Here is a 17,787-nt window from a genome sequence, read left to right on the forward strand (position 1 = left end):
ATGTAACATCATAAAGATATCAACAGTTAATGTATGATTTAAGGGTTACAAAAGGCTTATTTTAAAAGTTAAACAGACTTTGAAGTTCATACGGAAAATTAAACAAGAAAAGCCAAGATAATTCCAAAGTGGCTACCTATAAAACTCAGTCATTAAAACAGTGTAGTTCTGGCACATGGATGGATGGGTAGCTAGTTAGCTAGATCAAAGAGATGAGAGGGTTCAGAAAGACACTCCAATACATTCTGGAATTCAGTAGCGTATATTGCAATATATACAAGTGGCTTTCAAATCAGTAGAAGATGCAATAAATAATGCTGTCACATCGGAAATAATGTTGCATCTTCCACAAAATAAATTTCAGATAAAAATAAAACCATAAAACACTAGAAAAAAGCTATGGTAGACTTTCAAAAATAATCTTAGAGCGGGGTAACCCTTTCTAAGTGAGTATATCAAAAACCCAGAAGCCAAAAGAAACAATAGAAAATTCAACTGTAAAAACAAACAAATGAATAAATGAATTCTATAAAAAACAAAGATTATAAATAAATCAAACAATTAGATATCTGCAACTTATACACAGACAAAGGGAGTTTGCTAGTTTAGGGGAACTGGGATAGAAGGCTAAGAGGGAGACTTACTTTTTCGCTGCATACTGTCCCGCATTTTACACCAAACACATGATAAAAAAAAAATTAATAGAAGGCTAGCTTATATTTTGAAATCTTCTTTCCTACTACTTCGAGGTTGATGAAGTATTCTCACTTTTATGAAATAACAGTCATAAAAGATATTTTAAAAAAATTTAATATCCTTGCTTGGCAGAACAAAAAGCTGGCAACCCTCTGCCACCCCCAAAATGCTGAGGGTAACAGCACTAGTCCACCAAATCAAAAAGTCTAGGAGCCGCTGTAGTTCCGGTCATGATTAAATTGACAACCTCTTAACAGGCAAGATATGCAAGATGTAAGACCAAAGTTGTGATCACCCTGCTCCCTACCTGGGAAGGCACAGCTACCAATCACCTCTAATCTTTTTTTTTTTTAAACTCATTCATTCATTCATTCATTCATCCATTTATTTATTTATATATTTATGGCTGCATTGGGTCTTCGTTGCTCCACCTGGGCTTTCTCTAGTTGTGGGGAGCAGGGGCTACTCTTCGTTGTGGTGCGCAGGCTGCTCACTGCGGTGGCTTCTCTTGAAAGAACAGCACGGGCTCTAGGCGCGCAGGTTTCAGTCGTTGCAGCACACGGGCTCAGTAGTTGTGGCTCACGGACTTAGCTGCTCTGTGGCATGTAGGATCTTCCTGGACCAGGGCTCGAACCCGTGTCCCCTGCATTGGCAGGTGGATTCTTAACCACTGTGCCACCAGGGAAGTCCCCACCTCTAATCTTTATGGCATTATTAGATGGTCTACCTCACAAGGCTGCTGTAAAGATTAGATGAGATACAGCACCTAGCACATACCTATTCAAGACTAACTGAAGGCCTTACTTCTACCTTTCAAATTATAAGACCAACACACCTCAAGACAAGAATAGCTGCAAAGTTTCATAAACTAAAAATACTTCTATGTGTCTCTTCTTTGATCTTCAATATCACACGCCATGTAGCATAGGTAAGGCAGATATTACATCCATCGTGCACTGAAGAAATTACGGATAAGAGCAACGAGGTGACTCCAGCTCCCCTGCTGGGTTCTCCTAGTCTTGAGCACAAGCGTATCCCTCCCCCATTCTCATTTCCTAACTCCTAACGGCAGGGGGCCATGTTCAAGTCACTGTCTTCTGGATTACTGAACATGCTCTATCGACATCCTCGTGGCCTGAACGAGCAAGCAACAGATCCAGAACTCAAGAGTCACATGTTCTGAAGCCTGCCGTCTATCACCTGCCACCATACCAAAATGGTTATAGGCCCAGCTTCACAAATCTGAAGTAACTGAGAAAGCCTATTTGGATGAATAAAACATCTAAGCTAGTTTAAATCAGACTTTTGGGGAAAAAAAAGATGAAGGATGGTACCATCTGAATAGCAGTGTTAGAAGGTCTGTTTTAAGAACTGCTAAAAGTCACTGGTGATTAGTATGTTGAGAGCTATAAATAAGTACTTCTCAAATGCTCAGAAATAGCTGGTTAAATCTAAGAGAATATTTGGATATGTCAAAATATTGTTTTTATCAGCACCCCCATTTAATAGATGAGGAAACTAAGGCTTAGATAGGGTAAGTAACCTGCCCCAGATCACAGAGCTAATGAGGTGGCAGGACTAAGCCTGGCATCCAAGCAGACGGACTCCAGGGGGTTGTCCTTTTCTTTCTTCTTTTTTTGGGCTGCGTTGGGTCTTCGCTGCTGCGCGCGGGCTTTCTCTAGTTGCGGCGAGCGGGGGCTACTCTTCATTGTGGTGAGCGGGCTTCTCATTGTGGTGGCTTCTCTTGTTGCAGAGCACGGGCTCTAGGCGCGTGGGCTTCAGTAGTTGTGGCACACGGGCTTAGTTGCTCCGCAGCATGTGGGATCTCCCCGGACCAGGGCTCCAACCTGTGTCCCCCTGCATTGGCAGGTGGATTCTTAACCACTGTGCCACCAGGGAAGCCCTTGCTTATATTATTTAAATGCTGTGTAAGTCCTTCCCTTCAAAGATCACTCTGAGGATAGAGCTTCCTTACCCCAAACACAGGAAATATGAAATAGTGATGTTCAGATTAGAAAGATATTGTCGGCCTTACATAATTGCTGCCAAGAAGGCTGTTGAAAGGCTAGCTGTGTGTGGGCAAGGGACAACTCCTCACCGTGAGGATGAAATGAAATAATGCTTATAAAGAGCTTAGGGCCGGGCCTCCTTAATGTTAATTATCCTCATCACTATTGTTGTTAAAACAGCCATTACCACATTCCTTCCCTCTGATGATGTGCATCTCGGCCCATTATAATGTTTTCCGCACTAGGCTAACTTACTGTTAATACCTACACTTACTGTACTGCCCCACAATCCTTCCCCCAGTAGCTGTTATCACATGGATGGGGGCAGTTTAGAACCAAGGGGCTTCTTAGAATCAATAATTGTTACATTTAATTCAATTCAGACTGGGTATTTTCACCTTGTTTTTCTTCATTTGGTCTTAGTGATATCAAAACAACAACAACAACAACTACTACATAACCTACATTTTTCAAGGCTCAGAAGAATTCTGAATTTACCCAGATTTGGGGTCCTTCACTCCCTTCACGGGTTATAAAGGCATACATGCTCTTCACAGAGAGCCCAGGCCAGGAAGTGGAATACCTCATTACGGATTAAGTTTCCACAAAAACACTCTCTTGCTGCCACAACCCAAATGCTGGCTCCTGACAACCACAAAAGAAGAAAGAGTTTTCTGTTGTGGCTTTTGAAACACAAAAAATAGATCACAAAACAGAAACACGGATTGTAGTTGCAGTTATCAGGAGCTACATGCTAGAAAGGTCTTGTTTCAACCAAACTGCAGCTTCCCCGAAAAGATAAATTGTGTGAGTTTGTTCTTAAACTGTTGGGAGGCCACCAAATTTAAATAGACAAAGGATTCCAGCCAAGGGTGAAAGAACGCAAAATGGGGTGAAATCACAAGGCCTTGCACCATCTCTGTTTGAAAAAGGGGGATTCAATTGTCTGATACCCAAGTCATCTTACATTTCAAACAAATAAACCACCTGAGAGCCAGGTACAACACAAAAGAGTGAGCTTATCTTTTTAGACCAGGATTCTCAAGTGATATTCTTCCACGTCTTCTTCCACCAGCTTCAGTCCTTCTGACTTTCTGTTGCCTCAATTCCCACTCCTACTGACCCAATTGTTCTGTCCTGGTCATGTGAACACAAAGATCCCTGACTGAGGTCTCTGGAGAGCTAGGCCCCATGGGGATGCATAAATGAAGGAAGGATCAGCCCATACCTTAAGGATCTCAGGAGTTTTGATGCCTGCATCAATCACCTTGCCATCTGTATTCTTCTGCTTGGGCTACCATGACAAAATACCATAGACTGGGCAGTCCAAGATCGAGGTGCTGGCCAATTTGGTTTCTGGTGAGAGCTCTCTCATGTCTCCCCTTATAAGGACACTAATCCTTTTAGACAGGGCCCACCCTTATGACTTCATTTAACCCTAATACAAGGGAAAACCTGCTGTGACAAAGGCATGTTTAGAGAGGGAAGGTTTAGAAAGAGTGGGGATTTGTCAGGTGGGAGGGGAAACAACATATGAGTCAGTAAGAACAGTGATGAGCAAAGACATGGAGGCATGAAACTGCAAAGTGTGAAGAAAGATGAGCAACACATCTGCTTACCATTTCTTGCATTCTTCCAGTTTTGGCTCTAATCCAGGCTGCCCTCCTATGCTGAGTTATACACCTCTACCCTTTCAGGTTTAAACTAAGGGTCTAGGTGAACCCATGCCAGCATAATGCAGGACTGGGTACATATGCAGAGAAAGGAAGGGCAGAATGGAGGAAGATCTGCAGAAAGGCAGCTAGATCAAGTGCATTTCAGTCCTCAAGGGTCAGAACTGTTCTCCACACAGTGGTCAGAGTTATTTTATTAAACAAAGGCCAATTACTGTCCCTTCACTCAAAACCTTCCAATGGCTTCTGACCTCACTCAGAGTAAAAGCCAAGGTCCTTACCAGGAATGTTCCAGTCTCAGGAATTTTACACTTGCTGTTCTGTCTGGAAGATGCTTCCCTGGGGAATTGCATGGCTCCCTCCCTCATTTACTTCAGGCTCGCATCAAAAGGCACTCTCCCCCAGCCCTCCGTATCTAAAATTTTAACACTCACCCCAGACATTTCACATACCACTCTCCTGCTTCATTTTTTTCCTCTCAAGCACTAATCACTAAGATTCTTTATATTTTGTTTGTTATTGTCTCCCCCACAAGACTGCAATGCACGGTGCATGAGGGCAAGGATTTTTATCTCTTTTTTCCAATACTGTATCATCAGCATCTTGAACAGTGCATGGCACACAGTATAGAAGGTGCTCAATTATCTGTGGACCGAATGAATGAGAGAAGGACAGGATCCTCACAGTTCGACGCACTCCAGTCCTCTGGCACTCTGGAATGAGGCAGAGAAATAAATGCACAGAGTTATCTAAAGAGTGAGGTTATATGGAGGTGAGGATGGCTCTGTAGAAAAAAAGATTCCCAAGTATTTATCACAGGCCGAGTAGGCATGGAGAAGATCTAAAACATGTAACAAACATTCCTGACTGTAAGGGGTGAACATCTAAACAGGGACTCAAAAGCAACTCATGAAATAATCAGAGGACAAGCAAGAAGTTAATACTGAAGATTTCATCACAAAATGACAAGGTCTCCCCTTTCCTGAGTGTTTAGTATGTGCCAGGCCAAGTATCTTATACACGATCTCCTTCAACCCTCACAGGCCTAACAAGGTGGGTATTATCGTTAGCCGCGTCTTGCAGAGGAAGCACGGAGCTCAGAGATGTGAAGCGGTGTAACTGAGAAGAGTAGCAGCAGAGCTGGGATTCTGAACGGGGTATGACCCGTTCCAAAGTCTATGCTTGACCCGCCTGGCTATCAAGCTCTTTGAAACTCAGAAAGGGGAGGGAGTCAATGGGCTACTCATCCTGGAGGGAGAAGCCTGGGCTGGACTTTGAAGGTGAGGGGCCTCTGCACAGGGGGAGGGGAACCAAGGCTAGCGGACAGCAGGGCTTGGCAAATGAGGCTCCAGCAAGCTGAGAGGCCCAACTAGAGTGGAAGATGCACTTTAGTGTCAGTGCTAAAAGCAGCAGCAACAAATGCTAATTGATCATTTACAACCTGCCAGGTACTGTTATAAGGTTTTTAACATATTGAATCACCTCAATGGTTCAAAGTACTATCATTATCCTCATCTTACAGTCAAGGAAACTGAGTCACAGAGAGGTTAAACATTTGTTCATAAGCAGCAGAACAGAGATTTGAATCCAGGCAGTTTGGCTCCAGGTTCACCCTGTACAGATTAGTCAGTAGCAAGAAAAAAGGGGAAAAAAGCCCATCAAAACATATGCAACACGTATGTGCATATGTGCACAGTCCCCACAGGCACATGGCAAAAGTTCTCACTTGTCTTCTCCGTGGACCGTCCCCCAGTTACTAATAACAGTTGCACTCTGTCCTCTCCCCATCTCCACCCCCTGCCTTAATCTGCCCTGATGTGCTTGTTGCCAGGCTGTCTCCCAAAAGGCCTCTGATCTAATGGCAAGCGCTTCTCCCCAAAGATGCTACCCTCAATTAGTGGTGAAATGTAAATCTGCCACGCAGAAAGCACTCCGCTCATTTCCCCGGGCAAACGAGCTCCATCAGGAAGAAGAGGTCACAGCTCTAAGTATTCTGTCAGAGAGCATTTTTACAGAGGGCTTCCATTTGCGCAGAGGAGCCGTGGGTCACCTCTGACCTGCGAACAAAGCAGACAAGCTGATCTCCAGCCACGGCTGCAGGGCTCCACACTCACACTCAGACACACTGGGGGAAGAGCTTCGCTTCCAGACTCTGCCTCACCCTTCCTCCCCTCACAAACTGCCCACAGGGTTGAACCTTTCATTTTAGAGTCTCACTGGTAGGTGTCAATAAGAACACCTATTTATCTGTGCTACAAATGGCCAAAACTGAATCAGGGAGCAATGCCCCATGATAGCCCATCAAGTAAACACCACAGGGTTATCAAGATCTGTGCTAACCACAGTCTCAACTCGGAACCACGAGGAGAGAGCCCCAGCAAAGAAAAGGGCTACACCACAAGGTACTGGAAGAATTCAAGATTCTTCCAGCCAGGCACACTTTGCAAACGGGAATGATCTAGCTGCTAAAATAATGTATGACACAGCTCTGTGTACCCACATACACCCTTGCCAGAACGACCCCTTACCCCTTAAAAGATAGGAAACACAAAGCCATAAATAGGTAGCAGAGATCCTCTTACTGCTTCAGCTCGCAGCCTCATAGACTTATTGCCCCTTCAGGAACTAATATGTGCTTCAAGACATCTTTTAAACCAACATGTTCAACATGTTAAAATTAATTATTAAAAACTACCTCACTCCTGGGTATATACCTGAAGTAGATGAGTGCACATACATGCACCAATATTCATGTACAAGAATGTTCACAGCAGCACTATTCGTAACAGCCCCCAAACTGGAAAGTGCCCAAATATCCAGGAAGAGTAGAATGAATAAATAAATTGTGGACTAGTCACATGATGGAACAGTATACAGCAATGAGAATGAATGAATCACACAACCACGAGGGAGTTTACAGATCCACCTACAGATGAACGTCACAGACATAATGCTGAAGTGAAAGAAGCTAGACCACAACTATGCATTTGGTATGAGTCCATTATTAAAGTACAAAAGCAGGCAAAACTATTCTGTAACTGTCAGAAGCCAGGGGCAGAAGCCAGGGTAGTAAGTTTTGCAGGCAGCTGGTCATCTTCTGTTTCTTGGTCTGGGTACTGGTTATACAGGTGTATTCAGTTAGTGGCTATTCATTGAGCTGTACTTATGATGAGTGCACTTTTCTTAATGGATACTATACTTCAATGAGAAGTTTTTAAAAACTGCTTACAGTGAATTCCCTGGCGGTCCAGTGGTTAGGACTCCATGCTTTCGCTGCTGAGGGCGCGGGTTCAATCCCTGGTCGGGGAACTAAGATCCTGCAGGCCACGTGACCAAAAATAAATATTTTTTTTTTTTTTTTTATAAATTAAAAAAAAAATAAAACGCTTTATTCTGTTGCCTCCTCACCCGGTTAAAAACAAAAAACAAAAAACAAAAACCCTGCCTACAGACATTGTCTAATGTCATCCATTACTGTTCTGGGTAAGTGTCCTATTTGGATTTCCACAACCGCAGTAAATCAGTAACATGAGCCACCAAAATAATGGCCAACATGGACTGAGTGATTACTACGTATTAGGCATTATGCTAAGAACATTACAAACAGGAGTTCATTTAATTCTAAAAAATTCCCTTTGAAAGAGCTATTATTTTTATTCCCAATTTGAAGGAACAGGAAAATGAGGCTTAGACAGTTTAAGGCCAGCTACTGCGTGGGAAAGTCAGGACACTAAAGGTGACTCAAAAGCTCATGGACTTAACACCTGGCTACTTGAATGGGAAAGGGGTTTGGGTTATAAACACAGAAGTTGCACTAGGCCCCCAAACTCTTTTCTTTTTCAGGACACTGACCTTTTTATTGAGTCCAGGCCAGCTGTCTTGTAAAATGTATCCCATTCTGGATTTGTCTGATTATCTACTCATGATAAGATTCAGATTAAATATTTTTGGCAACAAGGCACATAATGTTAGGCTGAACAGCTACTGGGGGTGCCAGTCCTGATCACCTTTTGTTAAGGTGGTAACCCCCATATCTCTCCATTATAAAGGTACATTTCTCCTTTGTAATTAGTAATTAATGTGCTGGATGGTATTCTGAGACCATGCAAATATCAAGTTCCCTCAACACCTTTCCTCAGTGATTTTTAAAAAATCAACCATTGAAGCATAATTTATATACAATAAACTGTATCCATTAAAAGCATACAGTTTGGTAATTTTGAAGTATGAGTACATGAGTAAAATCATCACCACAATCAAGATATGGAATATTTCCATCACCCCCAAAAGTTTTCCCATGCCCCTCTGCAAGCAATTTTTCTTGCCACTCCCAGCTCCTAGGCAACCATAACCACTGACCTGCCTCCTGTCACTATAGATTAGTTTGCATTTTCCAGAGCCATGTATAAATGGAATCATAATTTGTAGTCTTCTGTGTCTGGCTTCTATCACTCTCAGCATATAATGATTCTGAGACCTGACAATGTTGCTGTGTGTAGCAGTAATTCATTCCTTTTGGCCCCTGAGTAGTATTCCAGGGAATGGATGGACCAGTTTGTTTATTCACCTGAACAGCAGCGGTGAGGGTTCTAACTGCTCCATATCGTCACTTGTTCCTGTCAGTCGTTTTATTCTCCAGTGATTTTTAAAATCCAATAATGTTCCTTGCCTGAATTAATTATTCATTCGTGTGATTATGTCTATTTCCCTCACCCCTGGTCATCATGAGGGCAACTTTAGTTCAACACAATGCCTAGCATTAATTAATATATTAATAAATTAATCCAATAAATATCTGCTGAATGAATGGAATCTGGCATCCATCCCCCCCCCCCCCACCAAAAGATGGTAAGCTAAATATTTTTAAACCTACTAACGACTTATCAGGACATTTCTTTCTTTCTACAACCACTGGGTGCTGTATCTGGATTTTCCCACTCCATCAGAGATGAGAGGTCAAGCTTGACCTGATTCTGCTGCCCATCAAGGAGTGCCCCTGGAAGGCAGACAGAAGAAGTCCCTCTCAGGACTTCCCTGGCAGTCCAGTGGTTAAGACTTCGCCTTCCAATGCAGGAGGTGTGGGTTTGATCCCTGGTTGGGGAGCTAAGATCCCACATGCCTCGTGGCCAAAAAACCAAAACATAAAACAGAAGCAATACTGTAACAAATTCAATAAAAACTTTAAAAATGGTCCACATCAAAAAAAAATCTTAAAAAAAAAAAAGAAAGAAAGAAAGAAAAGAAAAAGTCCCTCTTGCAATACAAAGCCTGCTAAGTGCAGGCACTGAAACCCCAATGCAGGGTAGTGTGGTTCGATTCCAGGCCCTCCAGCAAAGGGCTTTTGAAAATAAATGTGAATCTCAGGGGCAATGTTGTGCCCAGGTAGGCACTGCCTTGAAAGGCAGGGTCCTGCTTCTGTTACCAGACTGTGGGGTAGGATTCCTCCCAGAGAGCAGGGGAAGAGAAGATAAATGCTGCCACCTTCTCTCCAGCCAAGCCAACCCTGCACTTTGTTGACACCGAGGTCCTCCCTACAGTGATAAAAGACCGTGATGTACCCTGACTGCCTCCCAAGGGCCACACCTTGCCACATCTGGCTTCTTACAGCAACAAAACAATCTCTTGTGAAATGAGATCACACATGCCAAGTGCCCAGTACAATGCTGGGATCATAGCAAGCGCTCAATAAACGTGTCAGGAACAGAAAACGGGGAAAGTTAACGTGATGGCAGACCATCTTTGGCATTATTATTTTAAACAGCTGCAGGTCTCCTTGACTACAGGGAGTTTTTCACTCTACAGGGACCAACAGAAAGTAAGATGCACTAACAAAACCATGGCCTACCAATTATTTATATGGTATGGTCTGAATACATTGTAATTTAAGATGCAAAAGAGGGGCCTTCTGTCCAAATGAAACTACTTCTCCCTGGGAACAATTCCTATTCTCAGCCCTCTGTGGCACTTGCTAGAGGTGCTGGGGATTGGTCACCTCTCAGTAAGCAAAGCAATTAAGAAAAGGATGTCTGGATGTGAAATGATTTTTGCCACTGTCACCCTGCCCCCTCTCACTGCCAAAAGAAAAAGGTTAAAAATCACAGAAAGAGGGAGCAAGGAGGTTTGGTCTCACACCTTATTCAAATAAATCATTCCTAGAGAATGCTATTCTTAGTTAAATGGCTGACAAGTGAGGCTGCGGGCCTGGGGAATACATGCAGCAGAGCCCAGATGAGCAGGGCACTAGGCTTTCAGCCTCCAGGATACTAGACCTCCTGGGATGGGGAGGAGTGACACTTGGAAGAAGCTCCTTCAGGGAGTTTCTACGCTGTAGGACGTGGATACTTCCCCCCAACTTCGAGAAGGAAGCGTTGACTCAAAATTGGCCCAGAGACTCGGGGTATAAAACCTTAGTTTTGTGACCGTAGTGAGGTGTAAAGATAGCGTACTTATCCTGAGAAATTATTCTCAGGAGGATTGTGAGTAGGCTCTAAAAGTAAGCCTCACCCCAACCCCAGTGAGATAAACTGTCCAGAATTGAATATTCCTACTTCCTGCCACACATCAGAGATCTCAGATTAGCCTGGCCAATGCTCCCCTTCACTGAGGAGCCACACTGCTATCGAAGGGGAGCAGTGACTCTACTGCCCTGACCAATTTTCCACATGGATGAAAACTGGAAGAAAAAGCTTTCTAACCAGAAACACAAAGTCAAATCTGACCCCCAGTCAGTCCTCCCACCCCGCTGCCATGGTGACCCCAGAGCAGCTGCAGTAGTTACATGCCCTTTTCCAGCCTTCCCATGTAACCAGAGCTGAGAAAGTGAAAATCTAATATCCTATTAGCACAGAAAGCACAGAGTCTGTCCCTGGGCCTGGGCTGGGCTAAAAGCATCTGCAAATCAATCTGAAAGCTGTTCTACCTACTGGTCATTTCTTGAACACATTCCAATTTTAGAAAACATGGAAAAAAGATAAATGAACTTGTCAGAAAGCTCAGGAAAAAAAAAAGGTGCAGGGGCTTCCCTGGTGGCACAGTGGTTAAGAATCCACCTGCCAATGCAGGGGACATGGGGTTCGAGCCCTGGTCCAGGAAGATCCCACATGCAGCGGAGCAACTAAGCCCGTGCGCCACAACTACTGAGCCTGCGCTCTAGCGCCCGCGAGCCACAACTACTGGGCCCACCGCGCCTACAGCCTGTGCTCCACAACAAGAAAAGCCACCGCAATAAGAAGCCCGTGCACCACAATGAAGAGTAGTCCCCGCTCTCTGCAACTAGAGAAAGCTTGCGCGCAGCAACGAAGATGCATCACAGCCAAAAATAAATAATTTTTAAAAAAATTTTAAAAAAACAAACAAAAAACAGGTGCAAACTAGAACCAATCTCCACCCACAATGTTATGAGCCAACCTAAGAATATGGGGGAGGAGCTCCAACAGAGTCCTGGTAATAGCAGGAGCAGCACATTTTGAGACAAGAAGGCAGCAATCCTTTCTTTGTGACTCGTGTTTAGGAGGAGTCAGCAATTTACTCACAAAACATGGGACAGGAACCTGCCACCCCGGAAGGCAGAACGGGCTGCGAACAAAGCTTCTCCTCCCATACTCCCAGAGACCCCCTTTGAGCCCAACTCTTGCCACCCTCTCCTCAGGTCAAAGGTTAAAATGCAGTTGGCTTGGAGATGAAATTTTAAAAGATGATGCACAAGATACACAGTGTTAAATTAAAACAAACAAAAAACAAGCTGTGGAACAGTAGTACATGATCTCATGCTTTTAAACATTTTGGGGGACGGCATTAGTAGAAAACATAATCCAACTATTAACGCAGATTACTTCTGGAGACTTGGGATTATAAGGGACTTTCACTTTGTTACATACCTATATAACATCTACCTATGTTTATAATGATTAAATTTTTTACAGTGAACAAGTATATTACTCTTATAAGATTTTTCTTTTTTACATTTTTGGCTGCGCTGCGCGGCACACGGGATCTTAATTCCCTGGCCAGGGACTGAACCAGTGCCCCCTGCATTGCAAGCACAGAGTCTTAACCACTGGACTGCCAGGGAAGTCCCAGAAAAAATATTTTTAAGGTGATGGGATGGTTTAAGTCGTCCCAATTCATAACGGTCACACCATTTCCTCTCTACTGCAAGGTTCTGGTTCGGTTTCTACTGTGACACTGGCTGTGAAGCGGCAGGTGGGTAGCAACACAGGCCCTGAGGCATGGAAGGCCTAACCACGGCTGGCAGGACTATGAACTCCCAAGCACTGCCCTTGCAAGTGATGATGCAATATTTTATTTGCCAGGATGAGCACAGTGCCAAGGTGCATGAGAGGGACACAAAAACAGGGACACAATGACTTCTGACTTTGAACTGCGTGGGGCAGTCCTGACGAACAAGTTTTATTTGGAATATCACCTCTAATTGGTTAGAAGTGACTGCCTGGACTACCACATGGAAACTGGGTCATGTGGCAATTCTACCCTGAGTAAGAGAGGGAGAGATGGGATGGGGCAGTCAGGTGGCAGCACAGGCTTTCCCTAAGAAAAGCACAAGTTCAGTAGAAAGCAGCCAGAGCTGGGGAAAACACCTGACTGACTAATTCATTCAGCCAGTCACCAGACTCTCAAGAGAGTCCCGATGCCCAATTCACGGATGTGCTGTGCCCAGGGAGGGAGGCAGCAGTCCTGCTGCCCCGGGCACCGTGTCTGCAGCCCCAGCCCTCGGCTCAGACGGGAGCCACATGAGGAGGTGGCTACGGGTGGTGTCACAAGGGGGCTGAGGACACTGGAGAGGAACAGACAGCACGCCACACAAGGGTACAGTCTATACGACAACTGTCTAGACTCTTCAAAAAAGGTCATCACTAAAATAAAAAGGCAGAGAGAACTGTTCTCGACTGAAAGGGACTAAGGAGGCAACAGCTAAATGCACTGTGAATACTGACTGGATCCTAGAACAAAAGACTCAGCTGTAAGAGACAGTTTTAAGTCAATTGCGTACATCTAAACACAGATCTATATGAAATGCTCTTGAATTATGCTAATATTCTTAAAAGTGATGATGTTATTGTAGTTACAGAGGAGAAAGTCCTTAAGCTTAGGGATATATGCTGAGATTTTTAGAAGTAAAGTGACAAGGTGTCCGCAGCTCACTTTCAAATGGTTTAACAACAATACAAATTGTGGGGAGAAAGAGCAAATGTGGCAAAATGTTAACCACTGGTGAAGACTGGGTGACTCCTGTAGTACTCTTTCAATGGATTTGGCCACTTTCAAATTTAAAAGTTAGGGAGAAAAGAAAAAGGTCATAACTCGGTAAAGTCTGACCGGCAACAGGAAGGAAGACCAAATGTACCACGGGGGAAGCTGACTGCGACAACCAGTGCGCACTGAGCACTTCCGCGTGCCAGGCGCCACACTCGGCGCCCCACGCGCAAGTCCCCCTGAACCCTGGCCGCCCAAGCAGGCAGGTCCTGTCATCACCCTCAGTTTACAGATGAGCAAATGGCAGAACAAAGATTCTAAATGCGGTCTAATTGCAGACCTGAAGCTCTATATCACTCTTCCCAAATGCCTCTCCTAGTGAATCTGTTTTATTTTAAGTACATCAGGAGAAAAATGCTACAGGGGCCTAAGAACGGGGAATGGTTAAATAATCTGTGATACAGCCATTTAATGGAACATTGTATGGCAATTAAAAGTCATATTTTCACAGAGTATTTAATGACAGGGGAACATGGTCACAAAATAATGTCTGGTTTAAAAGGTAATGGTTCTCAAAAAATGGTCCTCCAACATAACTCTTAGTTACTGAGTTCTTTTTCCTGCAGGAAAACGGGAGTAGGTAAGCTGGTAAACTCAGGGCTCTTTAGCCTCATCTGAGTGATGCTAAAATTTTTTTGAGAACTATAATACCACATATTCTGAATTACGTAAAACTAAAAACCTATACACATGCAGAGAAATAAGACTATAAGGAAATACATCAAAATATCAACAGTGGTTATCATTAAGTGGAAGATAATGAATCTTTAAATTCTTTTTCAGTTTTTGCCTTTTGTTGAATTTCTACAATGAACATGCTTTAATTTTATGAAGAGGAAAACAAGTTCTTTTAGGAAACTGAGTACACAAAAGACAACTGCCCCCAACATACACATTAAACTCACAGATAACCACATCTAATTATTTTCCTGAAATTCTATAAAAGTACAAACTAATGCCAATGAGGGGAAGCATATGACCAGAATTTAAAAGGAAAAGGAAAGAAAGAAAGAAGAAAACAATGGAATTAAGGTATTCCAGGTTGAAAACCAATTATTCCATCAACAACTAATGTGTGGTGTGTATTGTGTGCCAGGTTCTCCGAGACAAGGGGAACAGAGAATCCTGTTCTCAGGATTGAAATGTGCCGGGAAGAACTACCAGGAAGGTTACATTCAAAGTGCTGCTGGGGGTGGAAGAGTCCTGAAGAATGAGGACAAGTTCCAGAGGCAAGGAGGAACGTGGGACACATTTCAAACCACACGAAGGGTATATGCAAAGCAGAGAAATACAAAGAAATTCTGCTCTGGCCATATCCTTCTAATACATGGTGTGTATTCTTGTAAAACAGTTTTAAAATTAATGCCTGTGGTAGTATAAAACAGGAAGAATGGGGAGGGAGGGTCGGAGGGAGGGAGAGAAGGCAGGCAGACAACCACAGCATAACAGTACTGCAGTAGTGCATGTAGGAGGGAGGAGTCGAGAGTGCGCAGGCATCTGGTAGGCAGTGAGGAAGCAAGAAGAGGTTTATAGTAGAGGAAACGCCACGTAATCAGGATGGACTGAGAAGGAGGGTGACAGTGGGGCAGTGGAAATGAAGTGGAGGAGACAGAGCCAAGAGATGACAAAGGACAGTGACACACTTGGGAACTGATTAGATGAGTCAGAGAGGACCCTGAAGTTCCAAGCTTTTGGGTGTCAGGGTGAGCAGTGGTTCAATCTAACAGAGCTTTAAGAGAAGCAGCAGCTCAGTAGTGGCTGGTGGTGAACTGGGGGCAGGGTTGAAGAGGTCTTCGCACCTGAAAGGATTCACAGGTAGAAGAACACCTGTAGAAGCACAGGTAGAAGACAGGCAGTGGACATAATAAAAAGCTAACCGCAGTCTAAGAGTCAGAGAAGCAAGGCGGGTATGGTAGATCAAGCCCACAGATGTGCTCAGCGAGAGGGCATGCGGGTAAAATTCAGGCATTTGGTGCTACCACAGGTGAGCCAGTCAAGGAGCCCACTGAAAAGGGAAGCTCACCCTGACAGGAGAACCCTAACTAATAATGAAGAAGGAATTAGGGTGATCATTGTCTCAGGGACGAATCATCAATGGATGCTAAAACTAGTGGGTGAAAATATTAGGAGAAAACAGATACTTACACAGTCTGAAAGCATTTCCCTACAAAATACTTATTCATACAATGGGGGAAGAGTAGCTTTACAGTGGAGAAGCTTGGCAGACACCACTACCTTAATCAAGGGATCAAAGAGAAAATCTCCAGTGATGGGACAAACTGACAACGCATGTCAATTGGTATGATGCACCGAGAAGGACACAGCCTCGCTTCCCTGCTGTTACTGCCACAAGTGCAAACATGAACCTAATCATGAAGAAACATAAAAAAAAAAATCCAAGTTGAGGAACCTCCTACAAAATAACTGACCTGTATTTTTTAAAATTATCAAGACCATGAAAAACAGATAAACTGAACTGTTCTAATTAAAGGAGACTGAAGAGACTTGATAATTAAATGTACCATTTAATGTGGTCTGAGATTAGCTCCTGGACCAAAAAAAAGTTTGTCTTTTGCTATTAAAGGATGTTAATGTGACCAATGATGAAATGAAAACGTCTACAGATTAGATAGGTTAGTATTGGGTCAATGTCAATGTCTTAATTTTGATAACTGCATGGTGCTTACATAAAGGGAATGTTTTTAGTAAATACCCACTGAAGTATTTAGAAGTAAAGGTGCATCATATCTGCAACTTCCAAACATTTCAGAAAAAAAGATACACACACACACACACACACACACACACACACACACACACACACACGATACAGGGAATGTGGTAAAATGTTAACATTTAAGGAACCTGGGAATTATAACTTTCAATTTCTTACAACTTAAAATTTTGGTAACTTTCCTATAAATCTGAAATCACTTCAAAATAAAGTTAGGGACCCCCCAAATGATATAAACTATCTCTCTGAAGTGCTAGGTCAACAAGGAGAGGCTTGAATCACTCAAACTTGCTTCCTGAAGATTTCCTCCTTGCCCAAGGCAGAGGTGCCAGGAAGAAACTGATATAAAACCAATGTCAAGAAGATGGACACTGACAAAAGGCTTTTGGTACAGATGGTCTAAACAAACTACAGATCTGCTATGATTATGCCAAGCGCTTACTGTGATTCACTCCTGGTGTGCTACTGAGAAAACCCTGGAAATAACTACAGAGTCTTTAGAGAGCTTCAATTTGAAACCCATTTCCCCTGATTTGGCACATCCTGAGTAAATATGAACACCACCACTCAGCTTAACATGATGCTGCTGAAATTATTAGCAGAGTTTGGTAGGCTGCCCACACCACACAATACTTAATATCATTGCAGGTAATACCGGAATTAGAAAGAACACATAGGGAGGTTATAATCCCTACCTTGGTTTCAAATTAGTAGCAGCCTATATCCTTGAGCTCACCTCTTAATGCTCAAGGGTCCACATAACCATGTGCCCACTATACCACCTCCTCAAAGCTCATCAGCTTTGAAAGTATCCAGGAGAAAATCAAGGGAAACAATGACATGAAACTGGAAGGTCCGGGGGTTACAAAAGAAATGCCAAGGATGGGAATTCCCTGGCAGTCCAGTGGTTAGGACTCTGAGCTTCCACTGCCGGGGCCTGGGTTCAATCCCTGGTCAGGGAACTAAGATCCCACAAGCCATGCGGCATGGCCAAAAAGGATTAAAAAAAAAAAAAGAAAAGAAAAAGAAATGCCAAGGAGACACATTACGGGACCTCTAAATGAACAAAATAAATGTTTTTAACACAGGTAAAATTTTAACATTTCAAGAGCAATACAGAAAATTTTAAGACAGTCGGCCTTTGTGATAACACCAAGTTGCCAATGGAACTGAAATGCAGCTGCTTGACTAGATGATATCTAAGCATCTTAGCTGGTTTTTTACTGCAGGAAAAAAATTCTATCAATATATGAATTTCAGGCACCTGATCGATGGCCATCTACACATTCCTTTTATTAAACCCAAATGTGTTACCATTTGGGTCCAGTACAGCGCTGAAGTCACTGATAAATAAAACCCTTTCCCAGCTGAGAGACCTGTAAGGGACAAACAGGCTGCATGC

At 43.3% G+C, this 17,787-nt stretch overlaps 1 protein-coding gene across 2 annotated transcripts in view; it reads right to left on the minus strand.

The window, feature by feature from the left end:
* Positions 1-17,787, minus strand: part of ARHGAP35 (Rho GTPase activating protein 35) — a 118,649-nt gene that overhangs the window by 41,738 nt on the left and 59,124 nt on the right. The window lies entirely within an intron of this gene.

Source organism: Balaenoptera physalus (genome assembly GCF_965194825.1).
Source record: "Balaenoptera physalus genome assembly, chromosome: 19".
NCBI lineage: Eukaryota > Metazoa > Chordata > Mammalia > Artiodactyla > Balaenopteridae > Balaenoptera > Balaenoptera physalus.